The following is an 18271-nucleotide window of genomic DNA, read 5'->3' as shown; positions in this document are numbered from 1 at the left end:
CTCTGGGTGCATTGACTTCAATACAAAACTTAGGAGAATCATGGTTCACACCCCCTTCCATAGACTTACACAGTAATTATGACAACTTCTGGAGGACGTCCTCCGACCTATCAGAGCTCTTGCAGCATGAACTGACATGTTGTCCACCCAATAAAAGGATCAGAGAATTAATCTAGTACTGAAAGAACAAGCCATATCTAGCTAGCACTGCAGTGCATAAAATGTGGTGAACAAATTAATTTCTTCAAAGATGAAGGAGAATCGAGAGGAGAGAGAGAGAGCTAGCTATATTTCATATTTCTTTTTCACATTCACTTAGATAGCGAATGCAGCCTACTCAAACACACGGCTCAAACAGAGAGGGATGCTATGTTAGCTAGCTGGCTTTGGCTAGCTTTTGGCTTTCTTAATTAATTGCCACGGTGGCCCGCCGGTGTAACTGCTAAACTGCTTGCCGACTGTACTGCATGATTGTAGCGGGTTTACTAACACATTAGATCTAGTAGCTATGTTGACTAGCTATGATGTTAGCTAATAGGGTGACATTAACAATGTAGCGGTTATGATTTGAAGGTTTGGCTTGGAAAGGTTTTTTCGTCTGGTCACAGACAGCTGATGTGTTGTGCACAGAAGTCCACAAGCGAAGGGAAGAGGTGAGAGGAGGAGAGTGCGTCTATGCAAGAAGGAATTCTACAACAAGCAAAATGATCATGCTGTTTGTATGTGACTGATATGAAAGTGAAATTTTTTTTTTTTTTTTTTTTTTTTTAGTTATTTAGCAGACGCTCTTATCCAGAGCGACTTACAGGAGCAATTAGGGTTAAGTGCCTTGCTTAAGGGCACATCGACAGATTTTTCACCTAGTCGGCTCGGGGATTAGAACCAGCGACCTTTCGGTTACTGGCACAACGCTCTTACCCACTAAGCTACCTGCCGCCCTATCTGTTTGCGTGTGATCAGCGGTGTATTCCTTCTGCCAATTCTGTTGAAAAACATTTCTTAAACGGAAGCAAACGGAACGAAACAGGGATAAACATAGCTGAATTTGTCCAATAGAAACTATCGTTTACAACTGTTGGACTAATGATTACACCCTAGGTCAGTTAGATGCAGGCAAGAAGAGTGTGTAAGGCGGTATTGAATGTGTCACTGTCTGTCACCTTGATTACTCTTCATTTTTCTCTTGACCTATGCACCTACATTGTAAACATTTATTCATAGGCTAGGCTGTAGCAACCTCATGATGGGTATAGGGAAAATGTGAGTATCATGTTGTAGCCTAAACTTATCGATGTTACATTGAGCTGGGTGAATGGATTATGGATGACAGTCATCCAATATGCTGTAATAGAAATAAGGCCATGCTCATAAAAATAATCGTCCTCCCTCATCTTAAATGTCACCGACCGCCACTGATTTACACTAGGATATTTTTTTTTGCTACCACCAGTACATGGACATTGTAATCATAAAACCTAGCTATGGTTATTACACCAAGTTTATATGTATGGTTTATATTATACATTATTGTATAATGTAATAAAGTTCGCATTAACTTTCACCTACCAACTCATTGACATTGTAGTCATGTACTATGATAAGAAGAGCAACAAGATTGATGTAATAAAAACCTGTTATGAAAGCAGATACTGTAGTATTAGGAGACAAGGGATCATCAACAACTGTCTACACCTGTGTGTGTGTGTGTGTGTGTGTGTGTGTGCGCAGCCTATTATCTTAAACCTACAGTACACTACCGGTCAAAAGTTTTAGAACACCTACTCATTCAAGGGTTTTTCTTTATTTTTACTATTTTCTACATTGTAGAATAAAAGGGAAGACATCAAAACTATGAAATAACGCATATGGAATCATGTACTTACCAACAAAGTGTTAAAAAAATATATATATTTTATAATTGCGATTCTTCAAATAGCCACCCTTTGCTTTGATGACAGCTTTGCACACTCTTGGCATTCTCTCAACCAGCTTCATGAGGTAGTCACCTGGAATGCATTTCAATTAACAGGTGTGCCTTAAAAGTTAATTTGTGGAATTTCTTTCCTTAATGTGTTTGAGCCAATCAGTTGTGTTGTGACAAGGTAGGGGGGTATACAGAAGATAGCCCTATTTGGTAAAAGACCAAGTCCATATTATGGCAAGAACAGCTCAAATAAGCAAAGAGAAATGACAGTCCATCATTACTTTAAGACATGAAGGTCAGTCAATATGGAACATTTCAAGAAATGTGAAAGTTTCTTTAAGTGCATTCGCAAAAAGCATCAAGCGCTATGATGAAACTGGCTCTCATGAGGACCGTCACAAGAATGGAAGACCCAGAGTTACCTCTGCTGCAGAGGATAAGTTCATTAGAGTAATCAGCCTCGAAATTCCAGCCCAAATAAATGATTCACAGAGTTCAAGTAACAGACACATCTCAACATCAACTGTTCAGAGGAGACTGTGTGAATCAGGCCTTCAAGGTCAAATTGATGCAAAGAAACCACTTCTAAAGGACACCAATAATAAGAAGAGACTTGCTTGGGCCAAGAAACATGAGCAATGGACATTAGACTGGTGGAACTGGAGTCCAAATTGGAGATTTTGGATTCCAACCGCTGTGTCTTTGTGAGACGCGCTGTGGCTAAAATGGATGATCTCCGTATGTGTATTTCCCACCGTAAAGCATGGAGGAGGAGGTGTTATGGTGAGGGGGTGCTTTGCTGGTGACACTGTCTGTGATTTATTTAGAATTCAAGGCAAACTTAATCAGCATGGCTACCACAGCATTCAGCAGCGATACACCATCCCATCTGGTTTGGGCTTAGTGGGACTATCATTTGTTTTTCAACAGGACAATGACCCAACACACCTCCAGGTTGTGTAAGGACTCTTTTACCAAGAAGGAGAGTGATGGAGTGCTTCATCAGATGACCTGGCCTCCACAATCCCCCGACCTCAACCAAATTGAGATGGTTTGGGATGAGTCAGACTTCATGTGTGTGAAAGAAAAGCAGCCAACAAGTGCTCAGCATATGTGGGAACTCTTTCAAGACTGTTGGAAAAGCATTCCAGGTGAAGCTGGTTGAGAGAATGCCAAGAGTGTGCTGTCATCAAGTCAAAGGGTGGCTATTTGAAGAATCTCAAATATAAAATATATTTTGACTTGTTTAACACATTTTGGGTTACTACATGATTCCATATGTGTTATTTCATAGTTTTGCTGTCTTCACTATTATTTTACAATGTAGAAAATAGTACAAATAAAGACAAACCCTTGAATGAGTAGGTGTTCTAAAACTTTTGACTGGTAGTGTAGATGCACTAAAACATACACCAACTTGCAGCCCCTCTAGCTTCTTGGGGTTTTTCTAACCACTCACAGTATCTACAATACTGATAAACACACCAAGGGCCTAAAAGAGGACATAAAGGTAGGCTTCACAGTTCTTTATTGCCTACAGAATACTGTATATCACTGTTTATTGGATTCGATCCTATAGATTATAATTCAAAACATTCTATCATTTTAAAATAAAGCATTCCATGTCTATTTTTGTTCTTCTTCATTTTAAAGAATCAATCACAGTTAAGGCAGAACTATAAAATCTGTAAGAAAATAAAACATGGATCAACAAGAAACACACTGCCAACAGGACCAAGAATCACAACGACGGGCAGTGCGGGCACAGGCGGCAGAGCGGGCACATGCGGCAGAGTTAGCAAGGCAAAGAATGCAGGCTGAATACAACAACACGTTGTCCTGCTGGAAGACCCACAACCTTCGTCAGAAACACCGTTTTTGAATACTGGGTTGAACATTGCACTCCAAAACACCTTGGAAATCTGCCCATCTTCATGATGTCTTGCACATGTTCAAGGTCCCCAGTAGCAAAGTAATTCCACAGCATTAACAAACCTCCCCAATGTTTGATTGTAGGGAAGGTGTTATTTTCTTTGAAGTTGGTCTCCTTTGAAGGTTGTGGGTCATCCAACAGGACAATGACCTATAACACACATCCAAAAGCACCCAGGAATGGTTCAAGAAGAAACGTTGGACTGTTCAAATCACATTTTATTGGTCACTTCTGGAAGTATTCACACCCCTTGACTTTTTCCACATTTTGTTATGTTACAGCCTGAATGTAAAATGGATTAAATTGAGATTGTGTGTCAGTGGCCTACACACAATACCCCATAATGTCACAGTGGAATTATGTGGAATTATGTATTTATTTATTTTCTCAGTGTAATTCTTATGTTTTATACTCCTGAATTTATTTAGGCTTACCATAACAAAGGGGTTGAAAACTTATTGACTCAAGACATTTCAGCTTTTCATTTTTAATTAATTTGTAAAAATACGTAATATCATATAATTCCACATACGTTGCAAGGACTGCAATAATAGTGTTTAACATGATTTTTGAATGACTAGCTCATTTCTGTACCATACACATAAAGTGAGGGAAAAACGTATTTGATCCCCTGCTGATTTTATACATTTGCCCACTGACAAAGAAATGATCAGTCTATAATTTTAATGGTAGGTTTATTTGAACAGTGACAGACAGAATAACAACAAAAAAATCCAGAAAAACGCATGTCAAAATGTTATAAATTGATTTGCATTTTAATTAGGGAAATAAGTATTTGACCCCCTCTCAATCAGAAAGATTTGTGGCTCCCAAGTGTCTTTTATACAGGTAAAGGGAGTGCGCCTAACCTCAGCTTGTTACCTGTATAAAAGACACCTGTCCACAGAAGCAATCAATCAATCAGATTCCAAACTCTCCACCATGGCCAAGACCAAAGAGCTCTCCAAGGATGTCAGGGACAAGATTGTAGACCTACACAAGGCTGGAATGGGCTACAAGACCATCGCCAAGCAGCTTGGTGAGAAGGTGACAACAGTTGGTGCGATTATTCGCAAATTGAAGAAACACAAAAGAACTGTCAATCTCCCTCGGCCTGGGGCTCCATGCAAGATCTCACCTCGTGGAGTTGCAATGATCATGAGAACTGTGAGGAATCAGCCCAGAACTACACGGGAGGATCTTGTCAATGATCTCAAGGCAGCTGGGACCATAGTCACCAAGAAAACAATTGGTAACACACTACGCCGTGAAGGACTGAAATCCTGCAGCGCCCACAAGGTCCCCCTGCTCAAGAAAGCACATATACAGGCCCGTCTGAAGTTTGCCAATGAACATCTGAATGATTCAGAGGAGAACTGGGTGAAAGTGTTGTGGTCAGATGAGACCAAAATCGAGCTCTTAGGCATCAACTCAACTCGCCGTGTTTGGAGGAGGAGGAATGCTGCCTATGACCCCAAGAACACCATCCCCACCGTCAAACACGGAGGTGGAAACATTGTGCTTTGGGGGTGTTTTTCTGCTAACAGGACAACTTCACTGCATCAAAGGGACGATGGACGGGGCCAGGTACCGTAAAATCTTGGGTGAGAACCTCCTTCTCTCAGCCAGCGCATTGAAAATGGGTTGTGGATGGGTATTCCAGCATGACAATGACCCAAAACACACGGCCAATGCAACAAAGGAGTGGCTCAAGAAGAAGCACATTAAGGTCCTGGAGTGGCCTAGCCAGTCTCCAGACCTTAATCCCATAGAAAATATGTGGAGGGAGCTGAAGGTTCGAGTTAATAATAATATAATAATAATATGCCACTTAGCAGACGCTTTTATCCAAAGCGACTTACAGTCATGCGTGCATAAATTTTTGTGTATGAGTTGCCAAACGTCAGCCTCGAAACCTTAATGACATGGAGAAGATCTGCAACGAGGAGTGGGACAAAATCCCTCCTGAGATGTGTGCAAACCTGGTGGCCAACTACAAGAAACGTCTGACCTCTGTGATTGCCAACAAGGGTTTTGCCACCAAATACTAAGTAATGTTTTGCAGAGGGGTCAAATACTTATTTCCCTCATTAAAATGCAAATCAATTTATAACATTTTTGACGTGCTTTTTTCTGGATTTTTTTGTTGTTATTCTGTGTCTCACTGTTCAAATAAACCTACCATTAAAATTATAGACTGATCATTTCTTTGTCAGTGGGCAAACGTACAAAATCAGCAGGGGATCAAATACTTTTTTCCCTCACTGTACAGGTCCCTTAGTCGAGCTGTGAATTTCAAACATAGATTCAACATCAAAGACCAGGGAGGTTTTCCAATGCCTAGCAAAAAAGGGTACTTATTGGTAGATGGGTAAAAATAAAAAAGCAGTCATTGAATATCTATTTGAGCATGGTGAAGTTATTAATTACACTTCGGATGGTGTATCAATACACCCAGTTACTACAAAGATACAGGAGTCCATCCTAACTCAGTTGCCGGAGAGGAAGGAAACCGCTTAGGGATTTCCCTATGAGGCCAATGGTGACTTTAAAACAGTTACAGAGTTTAATAGCTGTGATAGGAGAAAACTGAGGATGGATCAACATTGTAGTTACTCCAGAATACTAACCTCAATGACAGAGTGAAAAGAAGGAAGCCTGTACATAATACAAATATTCCAAAACATGCATCCTGTTTGCAATAATGCACTAAAGTAAAACTGCAAAAAATGTCCTGAATACAAAGCGTTATGTTTGGAGCAAATCCAACACAACACATCACTGAGTACCACTCTTCATATTTTCAAGCATGGTATTTTGGGGGGTATTTTATTAGCTGTTGCGAAAGCAGCAGAAAAAAGTTGGTGGTGGCTGCATCATGTTATGGGTACGCTTGTCATCGGGCTAGGGTGTTTTTTAGGATAAAAATAAATGGAATAGAGCTAAGCACAGGCAAAATCCTAGAGGAAAACCTGGTTCAGTCTGCTTTCCACCAGACACTGGGAGATTAATTAATTCACCTTTCAGCAGGAGAAAAACCTCAAACACCAGGTGAAATATACACTGGAGTTGTTTACCAAGACGACATTGAATGTTCCTGAGTGGCCTAGTTGCTGGTTTGATTTAAATCGGCTTGAAAATCTATGGGAAGACTTGAAAATGGCTGTCTATCAATGATCAACAACCAACTTGACAGAGTTCAGAATTTTAAAAAGAATAATGAACAAACATTTCTAAAAACATGTTTTCACTTTGTCATTATAGGGTATTGTGTGTAGATGGGTGAGACAAAACATTTCTTTAATCTATTTTGAATTCAGGCTGTAACACAACAAAATGTGGAATAAGTCAAGGGGAATGAATACTTTCTGAAGGCACTGTACACTCTTAGAAAAAACGGTTCCAAAAGGGTTCGTCGGCTGTCCCCATAGGAGAACCCTTTTTGGTTCCAGGTAGAACTCTTTTTGGTTTCATGTTCCACAGGGATGCTGGCCCATGTTGACTGGCTTTCATCAGGATGCCCACTCAAGAGAAAGCTTCAAACTGTGACTAGTGCCTGCAACCTGGTTCAGGTTATCAGTCAACCTTCCAGGGTAGTTACAAACAGTACAGGAATGAAATCATCAACATGTATAGCTCTTTTTACAGCTCTCTAACCAATTGTACTATTATGTGTGTTTTTTCGCGTTATTTGTAATTTATTCTGTACATAATGTTTCTGCCACCGTCTCGTATAACCAAAAAGAGCTTCTGGATATCAGGACAGCGATTTCTCACCTCGTATTGGACAAAGATTTTTTCTTCAACGAGTCGGACGTGAAGGATATCCTACAGACACCCGACAAGGCCCAAATCCCTGTCATTCGCAGGTGAAAGAGACAGAGATATCGTGGACGTAGGTCGGGGTCCCTTGTAAGGATCCGACGGCGAGCGAGTAAACTGCCTCTTCCATCAAACCTATTAGCCAATCTTCAATCATTTGAAGATAAATTAGATTACCTAAGATTACGGTTATCCTACCAACAGGACATTAAAAACTGTAATAACTTATGTTTCACCGAGTCGTGGCTGAACGACGACAAGGACAACATGCATGTTAAATGTGCAGCCAGAGGGGAAAAAACTCTAGACCATCTTTACTCCACACACAGAGACGCATACAAAGCTCTCCCTTGCCCTCCATTTGGCAAATCTGACCATAACTCTATTTTCCTGATTCCTGCTTATAAGCAAAAACTAAAGCAGGAAGCACCATATATGTGTATGTGTGTATATGTATGTATATATATATGCATATATATATTTGCGAGGGGAATAAAACATATGGGGGATTGGAAGTGATGCAGACAATTACATTGATGGAAGTTACAATCTATCTGCAATATTAAAGCTGATCTACCCACTCTGATGCTCGTCGGATGTGGCAGGGCTTGAAAACTATTACAGACTACAAAGGGAAGCACAGCCGCGAGCTGCCCAGTGACACAAGCCTACCAGACGGGCTAAACCACTTCTATGCACGCTTCGAGGCAAACAACACTGAAGCATGCATGAGAGCACCAGCTGTTCCGGATGACAATGTGATCACGCTCTCCGTAGCCGATGTGAGTAAGACTTTTAAGCAAGTCAACATTCACAAGGCCGCAGGGCCAGACGGATTACCAGGACGTGTACTCTGAGCATATGCTGACCAACTGGCAAGTGTCTTCACGACATTTTACATTTACATTACATTTTAGTCATTTAGCAGACGCTCTTATCCAGAGCGACTTACAGGAGCAATTAGGGTTAAGTGCCTTGCTCAAGGGCACATTAACGTCATTTAGCAGACGCTCTTAGCCAGAGCGACTCACAAATTGGTGCGTTCACCCTATAGCCAGTGGGATAACCACTGGGGGGGGGGGGGGGGGGGGGGTTAGAAGGATTACTTTATCCTAATCCTAATTTTCAACATGTCCCTGACTGAGTCTGTAATACCAACATGTTTCAAGCAGACCACCATAGTCCCCGTGCCCAAGGACACTAAGATAACCTGCCTAAATGACTACCGACACATAGCACTGACGTCTGTAGCCATGAATTGCTTTGAAAGGCTGGTCATGGCTCACATCAACACCATTATCCCAGAAACCCTAGACCCACTCCAATTTGCATACCGCCCCAACAGATCCACAGATGATGCAATCTCTATTGCACTCCACACTGCCATTTCCCACCTGGACAAGAGGAACACCTACGTGATAATGTTATTCATTGACTACAGCTCAGCGTTCAACACCATAGTGCCCTCAAAGCTCATCACTAAGCTAAGGATCCTGGGACTAAACACCTCCCTCTGCAATTGGATCCTGGACTTCCTGACGGGCCGCCCCCAGGTGGTAAGGGTAGGTAACAACACATCTGCCACGCTGATCCTCAACACGGAGGCCCCTCAGGGGTGTGTGCTCAGTCTCCTCCTGTACTTCCTGTTCACCCATGACTGCATGGCCAGGCACGACTAAAACACCATCATTAAGTTTTCCGACAACACAACAGTGGTAGGCCTGATCACCGACAACGATGAGACAGCCTATAGGGAGGAGGTCAGAGACCTGGCCGTGTGGTGCCAGGATAACAACCTCTCCCTCAACGTGACCAAGACAAAGGAGATGATTGTGGACTACAGGGGGAAAAAAGAGGACTGAGCACACCCCCATTCTCATCGATGGGGCTGTAATGGAACAGGTTGAGAGATTCAAGTTCCTTGGTGTCCACATCACCAACGAACTATCATGGTCCAAACACACCAAGACAGTCGTGAAGAGGGCACGACAAAGCCTATTCCCCCTCAGGAGACTGAAAAGATTTGGCATGGGTCCTCAGATCCTCAAAATGTTCTACAGCTGCACCATCGAGAGCATCCTGACTGGTTGCATCACCGCCTGGTATGGCAACTGCTCGGCCTCCGACCACAAGGCTCAAATTCTAGGAGAGATTGACTTCATCACTACTTGTATTTGTGAGAGGTATTGACATGTTGAATGCACCGAGCTGTCTGTTTGAACTACCTGCACACAGCTCAGACACCCATGCTATACCCCACAAGACATGCTACCAGAGGTCTCTTCACAGTCCCCAAGTCCAGAACAGACTATGGGAGGCACACAGTACTACTTAGAGCCATGACTACATTCCACATCAAGTAACTCATGCCAGCAGTAAAATTAGATTTAAAAAACAGATAAAAATACACCTTATGGAACAGCAGGGACTGTGAAGCAAATCAAACATAGACACGCATACAAACACACGATAACATACACACTATACACACATGTACACATGGATTTTGTGTTATAGATATGTGGTAGTAGAGTAGAGGCCTGAGTGTACACACTTAATACGTTGTGAAATCTGTTATGAATGTATTGTAATGTTTTTAAAATGTATAACTACCTTAATTTTGCTGGACCCCAGGAAGAGTATCCTTGGCAGCAGCTAATGGGGATCCATAATAAATACAAATTCATTTTCTTCCCACAGTCAAGTCGGATGGTAGTGGATCTCTACTCCGAATAGCTCGTTCCATCTCATCCCACAGATGCTCAATTGGATTGAGATCTGGTGACTGGGCAGGCCATTGCAGTAAGCTGAATTCACTGTCATTTTCGTGGAACCATTCTTGGACAATCCTAGCCTTGTGGCTTGGGGCATTATCCTGCTGAAAAAATCTATTTGCAGATGGATACAATGCTGCCATGAAGGGATCCACCTGATTGGCAATGATGTTCAGATATCATGTGGCATTCAAACGTTGCTCTACTTTTATTAAGGGGCCCAATGTGTGCCATGAAAACACACCACACACCATCACCACCACCAGCCTGCAATGTTGACACGCGGCATGATGGATGCATGTACTCATGTGGTTTTCTCCATACCCTAGTCCTCCCATCGTTGTAAAACAGCAGGAACCGGGATTCTTCAGACCAGGCAATGTTTTTCCAATTCTCCAGTGTTCAGTGTTTTCGTTCCTTAGACCACTGCAACCACAGTTTCTTGTTTTTAGTAAAAAAGAAGTGAAACTCTGTGTCACGCTCGTTGAAGGACGGGTCAGACCAAGGCGCAGCGTGAAATGCATACATGTTTATTATAAAGAATAAACACACTAACAAAAACAACAACGTAACGTGACGTCCTCAGGCTAAACACAAATACAAGCCTCTACACGGAACAAGATCCCACAACCAAATGATTGCCAATAGGCTGCCTAAGTATGATCCCCAATCAGAGACAACGAGCGACAGCTGTCTCTGATTGGGAATCACACCCGGCCAAACATAGACATAAAACGCCTAGAATGTAAACATAGAAATAGCAACATAGAACTCCACACCCTGACTCAACATACTAGAGTCCCATAAGTCAGGGCGTGACAGTACCCCCCCCCCCCCCCCCCCAAAGGTGCGGACTCCGACCACACCAACCTGACATAACAGGGAAGGGTCCGGGTGGGCATTCCGCCTCGGAGGCGGATCTGGCTCCGGGCGTGACGACCACATTCTCTCAGCCTCCCCGTTACGCCCCTGGTCTGGTCTGGACCTCGGCGCGCTGCTTCCCCTCTCCTTCCTTCCACGATGTAACAAGCCCTGTTTGGACCCTGGTGTGGGAGACCCCAAACCTGGAGAGGGGCTGACGTCTGGGTCTGGACTGGAGCCGCTGACCGGAGCTGGACTGGGCACCGGTGGAGCGGACTGCTCTGGCTCTGGACTGGAGCCGCTGACCGGAGCTGGACTGGGCAATGGTGGAGCGGACTGCTATGACTCCGGAGTGGAGCAGCTGACCGGAGCTGGACTGGGCACCGGTGGAGCGGACTACTCTGACTCCGGAGTGGAGCCGCTGACCGGAGCTGGACTAGGCAACGGTGGAGCGGACTGCTCTGGCTCCGGAGTGGAGCAGCTGACCGGAGCTGGACTGGAACCCGATGGAGCGGACTGCTCTGGCTCCGGAGTGGAGCAGCTGACTGGTGCTGGACAAGGCACCGGTGGAACGGGCACGGGCCGTGCCGGACTGGACACATGTACCACAGGTCTGGTACGAGGAGCAGGCACGGGCCGGACCGGACTGGGAACACGCACCACTGGCTTGGTAGAAGGAACAGGAACGGGCCGGGCCGGACTGGGAACACGCACCACTAGTCTGGTGCGAGGAGCAGGAACGGGCCGGGCTGGACTGGGGACACACACCACTGGCTTGGTGCGGGGGAGCAGGTACGGGGCGTACCGGGCTGGCGACACGCACCACTGGCTTGGTGCGAGGAGCAGGAACGGGCCGGGCGGGACTGGGAACATGCACCACTGGCTTGGTGCGGGGAGCAGGCACGGGCCGGGCCGGACTGTGAACACGCAACACTGGCCTGGTGCGAGGAGCAGGAAAGGGCCGGGCCGGACTGGGAACACGCACCACTGGCTTGGTGCGGGGAGCAGGCACGGGCCGGGCCGGACTGGGAACACGCACCACTGGCCTGGTGCGAGGAGCAGGAACGGGCCGGGCCGGACTGGGAACACGCACCACTGGCTTGGTGCGGGGAGCAGGCACGGCCCGTACGGGACTGGGAACACGCACCACTGGCTTGGTGCGAGGAACAGGAAAGAGCCGGGCCGGACTGGGCACACGCACCACTAGCTTGGTGCGAGACGCAGGCACGAGGTGTACCGGACTGGGAACTGACGTTAGAGATCTCCGACTGTACCAGTCTTTCACTCTCCATGCACAGTCCTCCTCCCGTGAGGACTCCTCCCTGAGCCCCCACGAGTGCAGTGGTCGGGGCTCTTCTCAATCGATCCCCGACCACCTTTTTAGCCCCCCCAAAAAAAATTATTGGGGCTGTCTCTCGGGCTTCCTCCTCGGCCGGCGCCTTCTGTGTTGCCGTTGCTCCTCTCTAAACCGGGCCTCCACTGCCTCCTCCCAAGGACGGCGATCCATCCCAGCCTGAATCTCCTCCCATGTCCAGGATCCCTTTCCGTCCAGGATCTCCTCCCATGTCCAGGATGTCTGCTCCTGGGCACGCTGCTTGGTCCATTTTTGGTGGGATCTTCTGTCACGCTCGTTGAAGGACGGGTCAGACCAAGGCGCAGCGTGAAATGCATACATGTTTATTATAAAGAATAAACACACAAACAAAAACAACAACGTAACGTGAAGTCCTCAGGCTAAACACAAATACAAGCCTCTACACGGAACAAGATCCCACAACCAAATGATTGCCAATAGGCTGCCTAAGTATGATCCCCAATCAGAGACAACGAGCGACAGCTGTCTCTGATTGGGAATCACACCCTGCCAAACATAGACATACAACACCTAGAACGTAAACATAGAAATAGCAACATAGAACTCCACACCCTGACTCAACATACTAGAGTCCCATAAGTCAGGGCGTGACAGTACCCCCCCCCCCCAAAGGTGCGGACTCCGACCACACCAACCTGACATAACAGGGAAGGGTCCGGGTGGGCATTCCACCTCGGAGGCGGATCCAGCTCCGGGCGTGACGACCACATTCTCTCAGCCTCCCCGTTACGCCCATTAGTCCCATAATTCAGGGCGTGACACTCTGTAAGGTTGTCGGCTGCCATACACCATTTGTGTCAAGGTACGACGAGTTGTGCACCCTTTTATGGGTCTTTGGGCACCAATGTTGTACTGGACTGTCAGTTGACTAACTGTAGCCCGTCTGTTGCTCTGCACAATTCATGTCAGCTTCCATTGTCCTCTTTCATCTATTACCCATTTTGACCACTGGCCTGCTGTTGGTTGGATGTTCTTTGGGTGGTGGACCATTCTTGATACACACAGGAAACTGTTGAGGGTGAAAAACCAGCGTGCTGGCCCATGTTGACTCCAATGCTTCCCACAGTTATGTCAAGTTGGCTGGATGTCCTTTGGGTGGTAGACCATTCTCGATACACACAGGAAACTGTTGAGCGTGAAAAACCCAGCAGCTTGATACTTTTTATTTAACACTTATTTGACTGAGACGTTCTCATTTACAGGAACGACCTGGGGAATAGTTACAGGGGAAAGGAGGGGGGATGAATGAGCCAATTGGGCAAGACAAAATATTTAAGTGCCTTTGAACGGGGTATGGTAGTAGGTGCCAGGCGCACCGGTCAAGAACTGCAACGCTACGGGGAAACTGTTGAGGGTGAAAAACCCAGCAGCGTTGCAGTTCTGACACAAACCGGTGCGCCTGGCACCTACTACCATATCCCTTTCAAAGGCACTTAAATATTTTATCTTGCACATTCACCCTCTGAATGGCACACATACACAATCCATGTCTCAATTGTCTCGAGGCTTATAAATTCTTCTTTAACCTGTCTCCTCCCCTTCATCTACAGTCATGGTCAAAAGTTTTGAGAATGACACAAGTATTGGTCTTCACAAAGTTTGCTGCTTCAGTGTTTTTAGATTTTTTGTCAGATGTTACTATGGTATACTGAAGTATAATTACAAGCATTCCATAAGTGTCAAAGGCTTTTATTGACAAATACATTAAGTTTATGCAAAGAGTCAATATTTGCAGTGTTGACCCATCTTTTTCAAGACCTCTGCAATCTGCCCTGGCATGCTGTCAAATAACTTCTGGGCCACATCCTGACTGATGGCAGCCCATTCTCGCATAATCAATGATTGGAGTTTGTCAGAATTTGTGGGGTTTTGTTTGTCCACCCGCCTCTTGAGGATTGATCACAAGTTCTCAATGGGATTAAGGTCTGGGGAGTTTCCTGGCCATGGACCCAAAATGTCGATGTTTTGTTCCCGAGCCACTTAGTTTTCACTTTTGCCTTACGGCAAGGTGCTCCATCATGCTGGAAAAGGCATTGTTCGTCACCAAACTGTTCTTGGATGGTTGGGAGAAGTTGCTCTCTGAGGATGTGTTGGTACCATTCTATATTCATGGCTGTGTTCTTAGTCAAAATTGTGAGTGAGCCCACTCCCTTGGCTGAGAAGCAACCCCACACATGAATGGTCTCAGGATGCTTTACTGTTGGCATGACACAGGACCGATGGTAGCGCTCACCTTGTCTTCTCCGGACAAGCTTTTTTCCGGATGCCCCAAACAATCGGAAAGGGGATTCATCAGAGAAAATCACTTTATCCCAGTCCTCAGCAGTCCAATCCCTGTACCTTTTGCAGAATATCAGTCTGTCCCTGATGTTTTTCCTGGAGAGAAGTGGCTTCCTCGCTGCCATTCTTGACACAAGGCCATCCTCCAAAAGTCTTCGCCTCACCTGTGCGCTCAGATGCACTCACACCTGCCTGCTGCCATTCCTGAGCAAGCTCTGCACTGGTGGTGCCCCGATCCCGCAGCTGAATCAACTTTAGGAGACGGTCCTGGCGCTTGCTGGACTTTCTTGGGCGCCCTGAAGCCTTCTTCACAACAATTGAACCTCTCTCCTTGAAGTTCTCAATGATCCGATAAATGGTTGATTTAGGTGCAATCTTACTAGCAGCAATATCCTTGCCTGTGAAGCCCTTTTTGTGCAAAGCAATGATGACGGCACGTGTTTCCTTGCAGGTAACCTTGGTTAACAGAGGAAGAACAATGATTTCAAGCACCACCCTCTTTTTAAAGCTTCCAATCTGTTATTCTAACTCAATCAGCATGAAAGAGTGATCTCCAGCCTTGTCCTCGTCAACACTCTCACCTGTGTTAACGAGAGAATCACTGACATGATGGCAGCTGGTCCTTTTGTGGCAGGGCTGAAATGCAGTGGAAATGTTTTTTGGGGATTATGTTCATTTTCATGGCAAAGAGGGATTTTGCAATTAATTGCGATTCATCTGATCACTCTTCATAACATTCTGGAGTATATGCAAATAGCCATCATAAAAACTGAGGCAGCAGACTTTGTGAAAATTAATATTTGTGTCTTTCTCAAAACGTTTGACCACAACTGTACAGTTGAAGTCGGAAATGTACATAAACCCCTACAACTCATCCAGAACGCTGCAGCCCGTCTGGTGTTCAACCTTCCCAAGTTCTCTCACGTCACCCCGCTCCTCCGCACACTCCACTGGCTTCCAGTTGAAGCTCGCATCTGCTACAAGACCATGGTGCTTGCCTACGGAGCTGTGAGGGGAACGGCACCTCTGTACCTTCAGGCTCTGATCAGTCCCTACACCCAAACGAGGGCATTGCGTTCATCCACCTCTGGCCTGCTGGCCCCCCTACCTCTGCGGAAGCACAGTTCCCGCTCAACCCAGTCAAAACTATTCGCTGCTCTGGCACCCCAATGGTGGAACAACCTCCCTCGCGACGCCAGGACAGCGGAGTCACTCACCACCTTCCAGAGACACTTGAAACCCCACCTCTTTAAGGAATACCTGGGATAGGATAAAGTAATCCTTCTACCCCCCTTACCCCACCCCCCAAAAAATATATATATATATTGTAAAGTGGTTGTCCCACTGGCTATCATAAGGTGAATGCACCAATTTGTAAGTCGCTCTGGATAAGAGCGTCTGCTAAATGACGAAAATGAAAAAAATGAAATGAAATGAATGTTGTCAGCTCTTGCCTTGACATAATGAAAGAGTTTCAAGTTCTGTCATCCAAGGGTGACTTTGATAAAAGAGTGCTTGATCAAGCTAATGACTATGTAGTGTGTTTTGCATTGTCATCTTTGAAGGAGGAAGATAAACACCTGGGAGACTTGGAGAACTACTGGCTGGAAGAATCAGAGTGCTGGTTCTCAGTTGCCTTACAACCCCAACATAGCTGAGAAATCTGGTGCAGAAAAGTGGTTTCACTCTGGTGAGGTAACCACCCTAACCAGACAAACCATATGCCTGTTCCTGGACTTCAAATAATGACACAAAGTATTGTATTCTGCATTGCACCAAGTCCAGACAAACTCATCACTGCATCCTCCATCCATGTCTATGAGAGAGGGACACTGTTACTCACTACCACTAGCCAGGTAACCATCAGGAGTTTGGACCCCTATAAAGACTACCGCTTCAGCTGCAGGGCAGTGTGTTGACCTTGCATGACCCTCTCTGATGACTGGACAGAATACTCCAGGACCCGCCCATGTAGCCCCCCTGGACCAACCAGAGAGAATATTCTAGAATCTGAAAGTATCAGAGTGAACTGGGCCATTCCTACCATGGAGGGGGAAGATGTTTTGGTCATTGGCTATGAGGTTGACTACAGAGAGTGTGCGAAGGCTGTTGACAATAAGACGTGGCACACCATCAAAACCACCACCAGAGAGTGCACACTGGAAGGTCTAAAGGCTGAAACTGCATACAGTGTCAGAGTCTTTGCTAACTGTGGTGAGGTTGGAAGTTTGCTCAGTCCTGAGACTGAATTGAACACTGTCAGGATGTCTGACTCACCAAAAGTAAAACATTTGACGGATGCAAAAAGTGAGAAATTACTCGACCAATCAGAGACGTTGCAGAAAGGCAGCCTCTCAATCCATAAACTGAGGAAGATACCTGAGGAAGAAAAATGTGTTGATAAGAGTTTTCGCCAGTACATGAGGCAAGTGGAGAAAGCAAATAACAAGGTAATACTTTTACTTCTCGGGGCCACAGGTGCAGGAAAAAAACTCTGGTCAATGTCCTGCTCAACTACTGCTCAACTACATTCTCAGGGTAAAGTGGGCAGACCGCTACCGCTTTAAGCTCATCCATGAGGTGACCAACAGGTCACAGACTGAGAGCCAGACTTCAATCGTAACATCATACGAGCTCTACAACCAGCCAGGCTTTCAGATTCCTTATTCACTGACCATTATTGACACAACAGGGTTCGGAGACACCAGAGCAGTGGTGGAAAAAGTACTCAATTGTCATACTTGAGTAAAAGTAAAAAGTAAAAGTAAATGCTATACATCAAATTCCTCATATTAAGCAAACAAGACTGCACAATTATTATTATTGTTATTTACGGATAGCTTAGGGCACACTACAACACTCAGACATCATTTTCAAATGCAGTGTTTGTGTTTAGTGAGTCCGCCAGATCAGAGGCAGTAGGGATGACACGTTATTATTGATAGGTGCGTGAATTGGACCATAATTCTGTCCTGCCTGAGCATTCGAAATGTAACGAGTACTTTTTGGTGTCAGGGGAAAATGTATGGGTGTAAAAAGTGCATATTTTCTTTAGGAATGTAGTAGAATAAAAGTAAAAGTTGTCAAAAATATAAATAGTAAAGTACAACCCCGCAAAACTACTTAAGTAGTAGTAGTGTTTTTACTAAAAGGAAAACTCCACCCCAAAACGATATTCTGGTATTTGTTTCATTAGTCCATTGTTGACATAGTCCCAAAATGTTTTGCTTCAAGCAATCAAGTGTTCAAGATATGTAACTTTCAAAATACATAAATCACCCCAGTATGATGCATTTTGCATC

The sequence above is a fragment of the Coregonus lavaretus genome, assembly GCF_964263955.1.
Source record: "Coregonus lavaretus genome assembly, chromosome: 24".
Lineage (NCBI taxonomy): Eukaryota > Metazoa > Chordata > Actinopteri > Salmoniformes > Salmonidae > Coregonus > Coregonus lavaretus.
Note: the sequence above shows the minus strand (reverse complement) of the source record.